Source organism: Echinops telfairi, unplaced genomic scaffold, assembly GCF_000313985.2.
Source record: "Echinops telfairi isolate 266 unplaced genomic scaffold, ASM31398v2 ScPeMD7_1;HRSCAF=3_0, whole genome shotgun sequence".
NCBI lineage: Eukaryota > Metazoa > Chordata > Mammalia > Afrosoricida > Tenrecidae > Echinops > Echinops telfairi.
In genome coordinates, this window is record NW_022103896.1 from 88,944,277 (window position 1) to 88,959,271 (window position 14,995).

General features: G+C 37.0%; 1 protein-coding gene across 1 annotated transcript in view; it reads right to left on the reverse strand.

Moving 5' to 3' along the window:
• Positions 1-1,384: 1,384 nt before the first annotated feature.
• The window catches only part of CA8 (carbonic anhydrase 8), a 202,232-nt gene continuing 188,621 nt past the window's right edge, over positions 1,385-14,995 (reverse strand). The window contains exon 9 of the mRNA XM_004697578.2: positions 1,385-4,357. The gene's annotated coding sequence lies outside the window, so the exon portion shown is untranslated. The remainder of the gene's footprint in view (positions 4,358-14,995) is intronic.

Below are 14,995 nucleotides of genomic sequence, written 5' to 3' on the forward strand. Positions count from 1 at the left end.
CATCTGGTCCGATAGTTTTTGATGTTGGGACCCTTTTGATGACCAAATCTATTTCTTTTTGTATTATAGTTTGTCAAGATTTTCCAGATCAGTCTGTGTTAATTTGAGTAGGAAATGCACTTCTGGAAATTTATCCATCTCTTCTAGATTTTCAAATTTTTTAGAGAACAGTTTTTCCGTATTTCTATCATTTCCCCCCCTCTAACCACTTAAAGTAGATGGAGACCATCGGCTAAACATCCCTCATGGGAGTATCCAAAGCTTTCTCCTTCTCCAAGACCTCCTCTGAGTCCGCATCTGTATGTCTTCCAGTTAATGGAGTTGATTTTTCTCGTTTCTGGATATGTGCAGAAAATGACAGTTGCTTCTGAGACATAGTATTGTTTTGTTTTGTTTGTTTGTTTGTTTCTCTTATTGTAGAACCCAGATAATCCGAGATGGCCAGGCAATTTGGCACTAGCCTACCGCCAGCAGGACCCAGAGGCAGAAAACAATTCAATACTGCCTTCATTGCTATTCTGACCTTGAGGCTGGTCTCCATGTCTCCAAGGAGTTCCAGGCAACAATCAACACACCCAACCAGATGGAAGATAGAATAGACTATCTGAAAAAATGCCCATTTGCATGTGGGACTATTTTTGCTGACCCTGTATGTCAGAGTAGGGCCCAAATTCTATTTAGGCATGGGCTGACAGACAGGCAAACGATAGCACTTTGAATTCTATGCCTGTAGAGAAATACTCAATCTTTGCTGTGATGATTCTCTCCCCTAACATAGGCTCACCTAATTTTGCACATCCACTGGGTCAACCTGTCCACTCAGTGCTCCAGAGAAGTTCCATTACAGTCTAGTCCCAAAGAGTACCAGTAGGGTGTGGGGAGCCAGATTAGAGATTACTTGAACCTCCCCATCCAGCTGGAATGCAGTGAGTAGGTCAAGACCTTCTCAGCTCCAGGGTGAAGAAACATGTGAATCTTCCCACTAAATTCAAACTTGACCGTCTATCCATTATGTTGAGGAGAAGTGTTGGTGTGCCCCTTGGTGTTAAGTAGCATGGATGAGGAGGTGGGGATTTTCAGTTCACTTCCAATGTTCAGAAAGCTGTGGAGAGGGGTGGCTCCACAGGCATCCTGCTAGGCAGCACTGAATCTTTGGTTTTTTTGAAGGATTCTTTGTGACAATTCCCCCCTCTAAGATGCCAAGATGTAATTAGAAGCTTCCATTCCTCCGAGGTGTTCCAGAACTCAAGCAGCTGAAATGTGTCTGCTTTCTTTCAAACCTCCTTTGCAGAAGGTTTCACAGGGTCTCTGGCGACGTGGCCATATTGGACCCCTCTTTCTGTTGTGAGATTATTTCATCCAAAAAAGAATGGTTCATGAAAAGTATCTGCAAGGAATTTTATTTAATATGAATGAAATTGCAAAAGGTCCATGTTGGCCCCACTTGTGCACAGAATAATACTATATATGCTTTATGCCAAAAAATATATCTTTGAGTTATAAGAAATCATTTTTTGCTTAACAAGTAGACTTTGATATGCACTTTCTAAAGTCCTTGGGTCAGAATATAATATAATTTCACAGGAAAATTACTATTTAGAATGACTGAACTCTAATATTATTCCAATGCAACTAAGTATATCAGAAGAATTGTGCTGTCGTTACCCTAGAAATAAATAGGCACAAAACTGGTAAATCTGGGCCTTTACAGTGACTCTACTGCCTGGCTGAAACTGCAATGTTCCAGTAGGGAGGAGCATGACCAGGCAGAATTTATGCAGATTTATTCAACTTTCAGAAATAGAAAGGTTTCTTAAAACTTATCTTATCACTTCCAAATAAGCATCCTGTCAAACTGAAGCCTAAAACTTGCCGGAAATTTCATTTCAGTCTAACCTAAGTGGGCTCCAGCACAACATTTCCAATTTAAGCATCTTTTCTCTGCTTCTTCTATTTTCCTAAAGGACATTAGAAGGTCATGCATTACCACCTCACTACCTCAGTGAGTATTACTTGCAAACACATACAAAACTATCATAGGAAGTAATTCTAAACAAGAAAAACCAAGTTAAACCCAAACTGACTCTTATTGGTGACTCTATACAGGATTTCTGATGTTGTAACTCTTTATGGTAGCAGATAACTTCATCTTTCTCCCTCATATTTGTTGCACAATATCCACCCTAAATTAAGTCAAAAGTCCACGAGATCTGTGACTACTCATATCTAACTGCTCCCATCCTTGCTTTAAAGGCTCTGTTCTGAAATTGAGGAACCATCAGATAGCTTTATTTTGGATTTTCTATCCCACTATCAAAAAAAAAAAGAGAGAGAGAGAGATTTTAGATCAGTTATTTGTACTTTTGTTGATTGACTAACACTATTTCACATTAATTTCTATTAAAGCATCACAATAAATAGCATCCATATTAAAGTCCAGGTATGTAATTGTAAGATGATGAGATTTTTCCATACTAAAGATTATATTTATCACATAAATAACATGCACACATACATAATGCACATGGCATGCATAGGAGATTAATGTGCAAGGGGGTTACGCTGTTACCAAGAAAAATCATATATTGTTTCAGTAAAATCTCATCAGTAGATACCACAATGAAATCAAGTAGTGCATTTTAACCCTTTAACTCAGAGAAATATGCAGTAAGTAAATACAACTGTCTAAGTAATAAAAAAGAAAATCAATTTGGAGGGAGAAATATGAGAGCTTAGATAAAACTCTGAAAGATATTACAAATTGTTTTGTTGTTGTGTTTATTTTATATTTTTTCAGAGCAAGATGATCAGAGATTCTAAAAGCATCAGAAATCAAGCCCAAGAACAGTTCCTGGCTGCTAAGTACCAACAGTCAGGAATGGAAAGGCTGAGTCTCTGAGAATGTTTTTTTTTCTCTAGGACTTGAGTATAGAGTTTACCAAAAGTGTCCTAAGTGTGCCCTTGAGCTGGCGCCTCATTCAAATAAGACTGAACCTGCCACATATTTAGTATACATGTAGGAACAGCAGTATCACGGTCCTGGTGCCACACACTGACATTTCTTCACTGAGCCTACAGGAAAGTAAAAAAACATATAGAAAGGACCCGAGGTCCCTCTCCACCTATCAGAGACTTCCCTGACACAGCCAGGGCCAGATGAAGTGACATTGCCTTAGCTTTCATCTTGTCCTCGTCTGGGCCTAACACTCCAAAATGTGCCAGCTTTGATTCTGTTTCAATGTGTACTTTGGTATTACTTTTATTGATATTATTTCATTAATACAACCTCTTTCCAACACATCCATCTTCCCGGAATACATACTTGTAACGTCTACATTATTTCTACTTCTAATTTACCACATTTTGCATCACATTTTGATTATGTTATTGAAGTGACTGGCTTTACAATAATAACAACAAATATAACTTATGAGGTACACTATATTATTGTACATAAATCATATTATTTTACCTAACTGTAATTAAGTATATGCTAAAATTTGCAAGTAACACTTAAATTAATTAAAATAAGGATATTGTTTAAATTTACTAAAGAAATCAAATCGATAAAATAACATATTTGAAATCTTACAAAGTATATATGTTAACTAGTATATGGTTTTAAGTTTATATTCTAATGCATGGGAAATAAAACTATTCCTGATATTTCTACCTACTCTCTTTTTAATTTGTTTCTTATATCTATTCCAAAGTCATAAAAACTAGCTTGCAATTTGTCAAATAAATACAATGATTAGATTCAAATATTAAATTATATCCTTTCACTAAGAAAATAATACATAAAAGATAACGTCCAAAACTCTGTCCCTGACAAAGCAGCCATTGTTGTACGGGTACTAAAAAGCAACATCAGGCATTTTTGGAAATCCTTCATATTGCACTTCATGCTCTACATTCTTCACCCAAACTCTTAATCCAATGTCAAGAATTACACTGTTCTCTGAAAGAGGGGACATTCTGTTGGAGACTGAAAATAAAAGAACACTAATGTTGGGAAAGTATTTTTTCTGTCAGTATTAATACATGCTATATATAATTTTTATATGCAATAAAATAGCTCTAAAAACTATTTTCATTCCTTTTACCCATAAGCAATACATTGTACAGAATGGGCAAAAATATGAATATGGACAACCGTCATGTGGCTCTATAGCGAAGGGTTTCTCTAACTGTACAGCCGGTTCTGTTTCATTAGCACTTGTACTCGGGCGAGGTCACAGACGTCCATCGAGGCGGGATTAGATGAAGACAATGCAGGCTTTGAGGCTAAGCCAAAGTCATAGCTCAATAGTAGTTCAGAAGTTTCCGTTTCTCATGGAAGGCCATTTTCTTCCTCCTTTAGGCAGAAAGAATGAGTTAATTATGTTACTAGCATTCACTCATGTAAAACTGGAAAGTACTTCTATAGATCAACAAGAGACTTTAAAATTACAACTTCCTAATAGAAAAATGTGCCCATTTTAAAAAGATCTTCAAGCTCAGGTTCACTACCACTTTTTTTTCAAAAGGTTTACCATCATTTTACTTATAAGGTAAAACCTATTAGGATAAAGTTTTATAGATATTTCCAACGTAAGCACATAAATGTCTGAAAAATAAAATAAATAAAACAAGTTTTTAGAATAAAATAAATTTTATTATTTTACTATTTTCTTTTACCTATACTGCTATTTAGGAACCTTGTGGTGAGGTGGTTATGCACTTGGCTGCAAACCAAAAAAGTGCTTGAACAAATTTATAAATACAATTTGTGTACTATGTCTAATAATAAAATAAAGCTTTAAGCTTTGGTTGTTCTTACATTTTCTTTCATATATAACATATCTAGGAACCTGGTAGTAAAGTGATGAAGCACTTGGTGGCAAACCAAAAAGTTCTGTGGTTTGAAATAACCAGACAGTCCATAGGAAATCATGTGGCAGTTTGCATCTAAAAAAACTAAAACCTTAGTAACTCTAAAAGACAGCTCTACTTCATCCTACAGAGTCACAAAGGTTCAAGATAAAAATAATGGCAATAAGCTTAGTTTGCTACTTCAAAAATAATGTTATTGAATAACGTAATTTTACTATTATTATGTGTAAATGCTTAAGCTCAGAGACTAGGCATTTCTCTAACTACTTTTACTTAATTCTATTACATATAGAGTAATGCATGAAATAAAAAATAAACAGCACTTTAAAAAATAATAACATTCTTTCCACTTAGGAAAAATGATACTACATAAAATTTTAATTCCATATTGCAAGTGATGGGAATGAGCGAACAGACACGCTAATACTATTAATCCAATGTAAATTGGTCTAAACTTTTGGGTAGCAAGTCATTCTTAAAATTTTAAGTTTTGTGCTATACCACACCCTGGATTTATCATCCCTTTCATGTGGCCCTTCTGAGAAAGATGGTCCAATTATCTTGCAAGTGGGTTTTGGGTCTCCACTATATCCCGACCCCTTCACATGGATTTGATTGCTTGTCTTTGCACTTCTGATACTCTTTCCTGTTGACACCTCATGATGTACGCTTCTTCCATGTGGGCTTTGTTGCTTCCCTACTAGATGGCCACTTGTTTGACTTCAAGCCGTTAAGACCCCAGATACTGTATCTTTCAATAGTCAGGCACCATCAGCTTTCTTCATCACATTTGCGTATGAACCTATTTTGTCTTCCATGATCATGTCAGGAAGGTGAGTATCACATGGAGCCACATTATCAGAACAAACTGTTCTTGTACTTGGGTAAGATTTACGTAGAGAACCAACGTCCATCTGCTTCCTTATTGCATTTGTCTTTATATACATAAACATACATAACTATCCTCTAGTTCTTTAATATTTCCTCCCCTTACAATTATGGTTTTTATTTGTTTTTACCTCATTAACCATGTTAGATTTGCATATGTTCATTTGTATATGTAATAATTCAATTTATGTAAGCCAAGATAGATAATCATTCAGGAACAGTAACAGGAGTAATGGTTCCCTGAGGGAATGGGAAGTGAAGTTGGGGAGGGGGACGGAGAAGGGGGAGCTGATAGCATAGATGACTATATAACCCCACCAGAGGGGAGCGAAAAATAGAATTGCATGTGAATGGAAATAATGAATGGTGTTAGATGTAGTAAACATTTTTTAAAAAGTGAAAGAAGGGTTCCTAGGGGGAGGGGCGGGGAAGGAAGGTAGGGGATAATGGGGAGCTGACATCAAGGAGTTCAAGAAGGAAGATGTCTTGAAACTGACTGTGGTAGCAATTGTACAACACTGCTCGATGTAATTGAACTATGGAATGTTATGCTATCTGTAAGAGCTCCCAATAAAATGAGAGAACGTAATAATAATAAATTAATTAGTTAAATTAAAAATGTTTAAGTTCACCTACTACTTGACTTGAAATTGTACCTCTAGGAACTTATCAAGTAGATATAATTACCTAATTATACAGATGTTTTGTGTAAGGGCATTTACTATGCCAAAAACCTAGAAACAAACTAAATGGATCTACTTTGTTAATAAATTATCATGAATGAAATACTCTACAATGTCAATATTATTGTTGTGTATGTGAATGTGTATTTGTACATATATTAAGAAAATTACTGAATATATGAAGAAAATATGTTCAATTCTGATATGCATACATCTCCAATCCATTTCAAGTAAATCAGTAATACATAATCTAAATTTTAGTTAATAGTTCCTAAAAACATTATTTCAAAAGTAATACAGGATACTGATTATATATATATAATTCTAAAAGAGTAGATTTTAAGCAAAAGTGACTAACATGAATTATATTGGTAGTTAAATTGCAAAAATCACAGCATTTTGGCATTTCCAGGCTAAAAGTAACCTAAGGTCACAATATTTGAATTGTCAGTAAATGGGCTATAACATGGAGTCCAGTGTTCCACATGTCACTAGAAGATGGGTAAAGAAAAGAATCAATGTTAAAAACAGGGGAAACTCTACTTAAATATAATAAATCAAGGCTCTTCAATTAATTTAAAAACATCTAAAAATCTCTCAAAGAACTTTTATGGTGCAGTGGGTTTTATGGTGCAGGCAAGGTTTGCAGTTCAAACCCACTCACTGCTCCATGAGAGAAAGATGAGGTACCCCACTCCTGTCAGATTCCTAGTCTCAGAAACACTAAAGAGCAGTTCTACTTTGTCCTATGGGTCACTATGAGTTGGAAACAACTTGGTTGCAGTGGGTTTGTGGGTTAGGAGCCTCTAATATACAAATGTATATTAAGAATTTCCTTAAAAATGTTAATATATCTAAGATTTTCAAAAGTTGGGGGTCAGTCATTTCTTGATTTAATAAATATCAATCTCTGCAGAACACAATTTGGGAAAGACTGGTCTAGGTATATATATTGCATGTTTATGAAAGTAATGAAAGTTCATTTCAAGAATATGTCCAGTCTAAAAGTGAAACTATTATGCTTTAAAACATCAATCAAGTTGCAGATAGGTAGATAAATGTAAAGTCACTCTAATTATACAAGGTTAAAGTTTCCCAAAGTGGAATAATTTTAACACTTAGCAAACATACACAGCACTCCAGATGCATGCCATCTCTGGCATCTTGCTCAATTTTTAAGCTCTAAGTGCATAATTTAGAATGTTTTCAGTAAATGCTTAATTCCAATTTAATTGAATGTGGACTTACTGATGAATCTGAGTACTTCTCTGCTATAATCCCCCTCACTGGTAAAGAATAACACTATGATAGAAACGAAGTTGGAGATCACAAGATAACATTATGCAAGACCAACAGATTGTTCATAGAAAATATATTTTTCAACAACATAAAAGGTGACTATACACACATGGAAAACACATAAGTTAAATTGACTACATCTGTGGGAAGAAAAAGGAGCCGTGGTGGCATAGTGGTTACATGTTGGGCTGCTAAATGTAAGCTGAGCAGTTCAAAGCTACCAGCTGTTTCTCTACAGAAGGGTGAGGCATTCTATTCTTGTAAAGAGTTACAATTTTGTAAACTCACAGGGACAGTTCTACCTTGTCCTACAGGGTCACTAAGAGTTGGCATCAACCCAACGGAAGTGAGGTAGGGTTTTGTTTTGTTTTGTTTTTTGAGAAACTCAGTATCAGCAGCTAAAACCAGGCCAGGGACAGGTATTGTAAATTGAGGTTGAAGTCGAAGAAAATTAACACAAGTTCATGAGACCCAAAATACAACCAAGAGCCTATCCCCCCTGAATTTCAAGAACATTTCAAGGACAGATATGCTGCATTGAACATTAATAACATTAATAACTAAGACCTGATGAGCAGCCGAGGGCATGAAAATATCATTCATGAAAATGCAAAAGGTCATTTATTTGTTAAATAAAGAAAGAAAAAATCAAAGTGACTGTCAGAAGACACCCTAAATCTAGCTCTGAATTGTAAAGCAGCTAAGGCAAATGGAAGAAATGATGAAGTCAAAGATCTGAACAGAAAATTGCACACAGTAGCTCGGGTAGACAAAGCAAAGTAAAATATATTGAAAAGCACAGAGGCCAAGAATTTGAAAGCCAAAAAGGAAGAGAGAACTCTGGATAGCTTACACTGGAAGAACACAAGAAAAATTCAAGGCTCAAGTTGCAATACTGAAATATTTTATGGGCATGGCATTGAATGTTTCAGAAAGTATCAAAAAAAGATGGAATGAATACAGAGTCACTCTACCCAAAAGAACTAGTCAACATTCTACCTTTTCAGGAGGTAGCATATGAGCAAGAGCCAATGGAACTGAAGGAAGAAGTTCAAGTTGTACTGAAAACATTAGCCAAAAACAAGGCTTCAGCATTTGATGAATGCCAAATGAACTGTTTCAACAAGCTGATGAAGCACTGGAAGCACTCACTCATCTGTGCCAGGAAATTTGAGAGCCAGCTAATTGACCAACTGGTTGAAGTGATCCATATTTTTATGGATACATTCCAAAGAATGGTGGCTCACCAGAATGTTCAAATTATAGAACAATGTCATTGCTTCATAGGCAAGTAAAATTTTGCTAGATTATTCAACAATAGTTGCAGCAGTACCTTGACAAGCAGCTGTCAGAAATTCAGGCCAGATTCAGAAATGACATGAAACATTGCTAAGGTCAGGTGGATTTTGGCTGGAAGCAGAGAGTACCAAGAAGATATTTATTTGTGTTTTATTGACTATGCCCAGACATTCAACTGTGCAGATCATAACAAACCAAGGATAGTCTTAAGAAGAATGAGGATTCCAGAACACTTCACTGTGCTCATTCGGCCCTCAACACAATGGAATGAGACTGTGGCTGGAACAACGGGTCCAGACATTAGAACTATTGTTGGGATGGAATAGAACCGGTGGGTGTTTCGTTCTGTTGTACATAGGGTCACTATATGCGAGAACACGCCATAGAGTATTTACTGACTTGTCTCCCTGAAGTTGATTGCCAGGTCTTTCTTCAGAGGTGCCCCCATTGGATTTAAACTGCCACCCAGAATATCAGCACTTGAGTGCATTAGCTGGAAACTACTATCCAAGGACTACTATAGGTACATCAGCCCCCACGCCCAATGAATGCTTGCTGGTCTTTAAAGCAGACACCAGATTAACTATAAAAGTAATTTCATCACAATCTGGAATATGTGTTTAAAGACCCAAGCTCAAATCCCTGCTCTTCTACCAAATTACTATACTCTTTTAGGAAGTTTTCTTTTCATTTCTATCCCAATTAATATTTAGCCCTTGAGTTTTTGTGCTAAAAAATGAAAAAAAGATGTATAAATGCTTAGTCCAGTGCCTCCCCCAAACAACAGTGAGCTACCAGTGATGATTTCAGGCGATCATGGAGGCATCTTAATAGTAAACAGCTTAATAGAAATACTTGTGTCCAACCTAAAGGTGAATTATGGTGTTAGTCTGGGGACTAACAGAACCCACAGTTTCCACAGAAACTCATGTATAAGAGAGTTTTATATAAAGGGTAAGTGCACATCAAGAAAAGATCCCAACCCAGTGCTGCCCAACCCCACAAATCCAACATTAACCCATGTGTCCGACACCAATCCACAAAGTCCTCCTCCATCCCATAAAACACACACAATGATGCCAACTGCAGGAGAAAAGCTGAGTCAGTGAACGTGTAAGCATCGCAGCACTGGCAGGGATCTCCACACGGCTGCTCCAGCTCCGAGGGCTGCATCGGGATAGGTCCATGTGGCTTCCCCTCAGGGATGTCTTGCAGGAAGTGAACCGGCCAGGTTGGCACAATAAACTAACTACCTCATATGGCCTATTATTTTCCATGCATGTGTATACAATGTACTTTTTAGTATTTTAGAGAATTTTTCATGGGACGGGTGACACAAGTGGTTAAGCAGTCAGTAGCTAACCGAAAGAAGACTAAAGAAGAATCAATGCATTTGAATTGTGGTGATAGTAAAGAATATTGAAAGTCCCATGGGTTGCTAAAAGGCCAACCAAATCTGTCTTGGAATAAGTATGGTCAAAGTGCTCCTTAGAGGCAAGGATGACATGACTCCATCTCATATACTTTGGATATATTTTCAGGAGAGATAAGTCCTTAGAGAAAGACATCATGCTTAGAAGCAGAGGAGCAGGAAAAAGATGAAGGCCATCAATAAGATGGATTGGCACAGTGGATGCAACAATGGAGTCAAGCACAAGAGCAATTGTAAGGATGGTACAGTACTGGGCAATGTATGGTTCTATTATGCATAGGAGCACCATGGGTCGGAACAACAACATACATACTGCCTGCCATTGAGTCAATGTTTTCTCATAGTAATCATATAGAATAGGGTAGAACTGTCCCTGTGTTTCAGACTATAACCCCTTGTGGGAGTAAAAAGCCCTGTCTTTCTCACAACAATATAGATATCTATACCAGGAGTCTTCAAAGAATTTGTAAAAATTGCCTATTGTGAAATTTTGGATCAAAAATAAACTCACACTAACTTGTTTTAACATATATGAACATGATTGATTGTGGCATTAAGAAGAATTAGGCGTGAGTTTGAAGAGAGCGATCAGTACAACATGGATTTTGCTAAACTTGAAACAAGAACAAACATCAAATTTATGGTGAAGTAAATTAACACAGGGGGACGAATGAAACCTGAACAGACCCATCACAAACTGGGAAAGAGAAAGTTCCAACCAAGAAAAGCCCTTTAACAGATGGTTTCAAAAGGGAATTCTACCGTGTATTCAGGGAAGAGGTGTCAACAACTCTACACAGAATACTGTAGATTATGGGAAGGGACAGCAAACTCTCGATCTCATTCTATGAAGTCAGCATAATCCTGATTCAAAAACAAGGGGAAGATCCCACAAAGATAGAAAACTAAAAACAAATATCCTTGATAAACATACGAGGGGCCCCCCAACCCCACCAAAAACCCACAAACAAACAGAATTGCACTGGGCGGAGCAGAGCTTTCTTAGCGTGCATTTTTACCACCAGGCAAGCATCAGCAACTCGCTCTGAGTTAGTGCACCCAAAGGCGTCACCTGGGAAGGTTCTCTCTGACCATAGTGAATTTTTTCCTAGAAGCAGGTTCTCTCAAACCTCATTTTTTTGTGAGGGCCAATTTAAGTGAACAGGATGCCACTGTGAAATTTTGTTTCCTGCTTGGGAAAAATACCGAAGGAACTGTTGGGATGTTGAACACAGCTTTCAGGGACAGTGCTATGGGAAAAACTCAAGTGTATGAGTGGTTTTCTCCTTTCCAAAGAGGTGAAATGTCGACTGATGACAAACCTTTCTCTGGATGCCTCTCAACTTCCCAAACTGGATGAAAATGTTGACTCATAGTGCATTTAGGGTTTATTCCAAAGGTCAGACTGTTAATAAAGCTTTTTATCTTGAGGTTCTGAAAAGATTGTGGGACAATATGTGACCGAAAAGGCTGGATTTGTGGCAGACGGGGAACTGGTTTTGCCACCACAACAACACACCTGCTCACACAGCCATTTCAGTGTGTGAGTTTTTGGGGGGGAAACAGCATGTCTCTCTTGCCCCACGCACCTGACTCACCTGACCTCACTCTATGCTACTTCTTTTTGCTTTGTGAATTAAAGGGGCCATGAAAGGACAGGGATCTGATGACATAGAAGGGCTGAAGAGAAAACCAAGGGAGATGCTGCCAGCCATCCAAAGAGATGAATTTGAAAAATGTTTCCGAGAATGGAACCACATATTTGACAAATGTATAAGTGTAATGGAAAGTAATTTGAAGGTGATAAGGTTGTTTTGTAAAAAAAAAAAATTAATGCATAGCTTTGGAAAAGAATTCCATTTTGGGGGTGGTTATCCCCACGTAGATGCAAAATTGCTCAACAAAATCCTGGCCAACAACATATCAAATATATCTATACCTAAATATCTATATCTATGTGAAGAAGCTAGATGATGCTTGGCTATCAGAAATAATAGCATCTGAAGTCCTAAAAGCTGTTTTCAAACAAGCAGCTATCTAATCAAGGCTTTAACTAAGTCCATATGGAAGATGAACTCTAGCCTGTGTAAACCAAGGATTGTAAGCAGTAAAGTCCAAATCCAAAGGAGGGAATGATATCAGAGCTTAAGTGGGGAAAAAAAACCCCTGGATTTCAGAAGGCAATGGATAACTGGAAGTCCAAAATACATTTTCAGTGACTCCTCTCTGACCGTAGTGAGGGGATGTGAATACTCTTATCATCAAACAGAGAGCACTGTAAAGTCAATTATGGCAGATGTAGATAGTTAAAAATGTAATATCTTATCATTTGATCTCCCTCTTGACCTAATTTTAAAGTTTTTTCAGTTAAAAATAAATAAAAGTGAAAAGGATATACACACGGATTGAGCTTTCTGTGAATCGCTTTTGACTACAGACCAGGGATGTGAACAGCCTTGCTATCATGCATTGCATTGGAAAATGGATTGTTTCAAATCATTTAAAATTTAACACCTTTTGATCTCACTTTTGACCCTTTTACATTTTTTAAATTTTAAAGAAAAACTTTAAGTTTTTTAAATTAAAATTTTTTTTAATCGTAACTATGGGCTCCTTTTAATTGACTCTCCAGCCTGACAATGATATCTTGAGGCATGGATAAGTCTGCCACTCTTACTACAGGTAGAGTGGGTGGTGTTAATCCATGGTGTGAAGCAGCAAAGCTAATATCCACAGTAGCACCACCAATAGATGAAGAAGTGCTGGTTAGAGGAGAGGCTCTGGGTGATCGTGTGTTTGATATATTCCAGCAGTTTTGTCAGGATGTTTTGTATAGGGAAGCTGGTTGGCTGGTCCTCCTTTCAATGGAAAATTTGATTAAGGAGAGGGATAATCTCAGACCCTCAGAAGCAGGTCTCAAGTGCTGAATAACAGACCTAACAACTTCTGCATGTGCTACAAAGGAGAGTCTTCTCTCCTCTAGTCATAGAACTGACATTGCTGAAAACCAAATCCAGAGTCTCATCAGACGAGTAGCCGAATTACAGCGTCAGCTGAATTGCAGGCCTGGAACAGTGTCTGACATTAAAGTAAGGGCGTTAATAGAAAAGAATTGGGATGTGGGATGGGAACATATGGGCTGATGATCCAGAAGAGGAGGATATTGAGCCCCTAGAAATGATTGAGCCATCCCAGTCTATAGATCCACCCCTCCCAGCTGAGGGGATTAATCCACTGTTAGTAAAACAACCCACACCTGAGCAGATGAACCAAATGGTTCAAGCTGAAATGCCAGGTGGGGCTGCATCTGTAGCGTTGCCTGGGGGAGAAGCCTTATGAGACATTGCTGAGAGCACCCAGGAAACACCCTCAGCACCCATTATTCCCTCTAGAGAACCCTGTCGAACACAATTTTTAAATTTTAAATTTTTTTCTAGTTTTTAGTATTTTCTTCTTTCCTTTGAGATTTTTCTGATGTTGTTGTTGTTGTTGTTGTGTGTGAGTGTGTGTGTATCTGTCTTTGTTTCTATAGATAAAATCCAGGACAGGAAAGTATATAGAAACAGTAACTGGATTAATGGTTTCTTGGAATTATGGTAGAGGAGGCTGGGAAGAAAAGAGGAGTATAACAATAAATACAACAAAGAAGAAAATGTACTAAAATTAATTGTGGTGATGATTGTACCACTCATCATAATATGACTGGATTATTGGATTGTATGATATGTTAATTATGAGCTAATAAAACTGTTAAAATTTTTATGCTGAAGCTTGAGTGAGAAAATGGTGAAATTATTGATGCCTTATGAAAATCATATAGAGATCATGTCCCTCACATAAATCAGTAATTTACAAATGGATAACTTATTTTAATGAAGGAATTGATGCTGTACATGAAGCTTCTATGGAAGATCACCCACATGAATGTGCATGGAAAAATAACGTTGTTCATATCCTAATTGAAAAGGACAATGATTAACAGCAGAAATCATAGCTAATACCACAGATATCTCCAATGGCTCAGCTTACAGTTATAGTTGAAAAATTAAAGTTGAGGAAAATTTCTGTTTGATAGTTGCCCAAACTATTTTGGCCAATTCAGTTGCAAGCAAAACCAGAGCTTAACTTTGAAATTTTAAATAAATGGGATCAAAATCTTGAAGCATTCTTCAAAGAATTTTAACAGGAGATGAATCACGGCTCTACTAATACAATCCTGAAAAAAAGTACAATCAAAGAATAAAAGCAAGAGGTGAAAGTGGTCCAGTTAAAACAAAAGTAGACTGGTCAACAGCAAAGTAATGGTATATACGTGGGGGTACCCCCCAAAAAAGGATTTTTTTTAAAAGCTATGTATTTAAATTTTTTTACAAAACAACCTTCACTTTCAAAGTACTCTCTATTACACTTAATACATTTGTAAAATCTATGATTCCTTTCGTGGAAACATTTTTTTCAAACTCACCTGTTTGGATGGCTGACAGCACCTCCCTCATTTTTTTCTTCACCTCTTCTATGT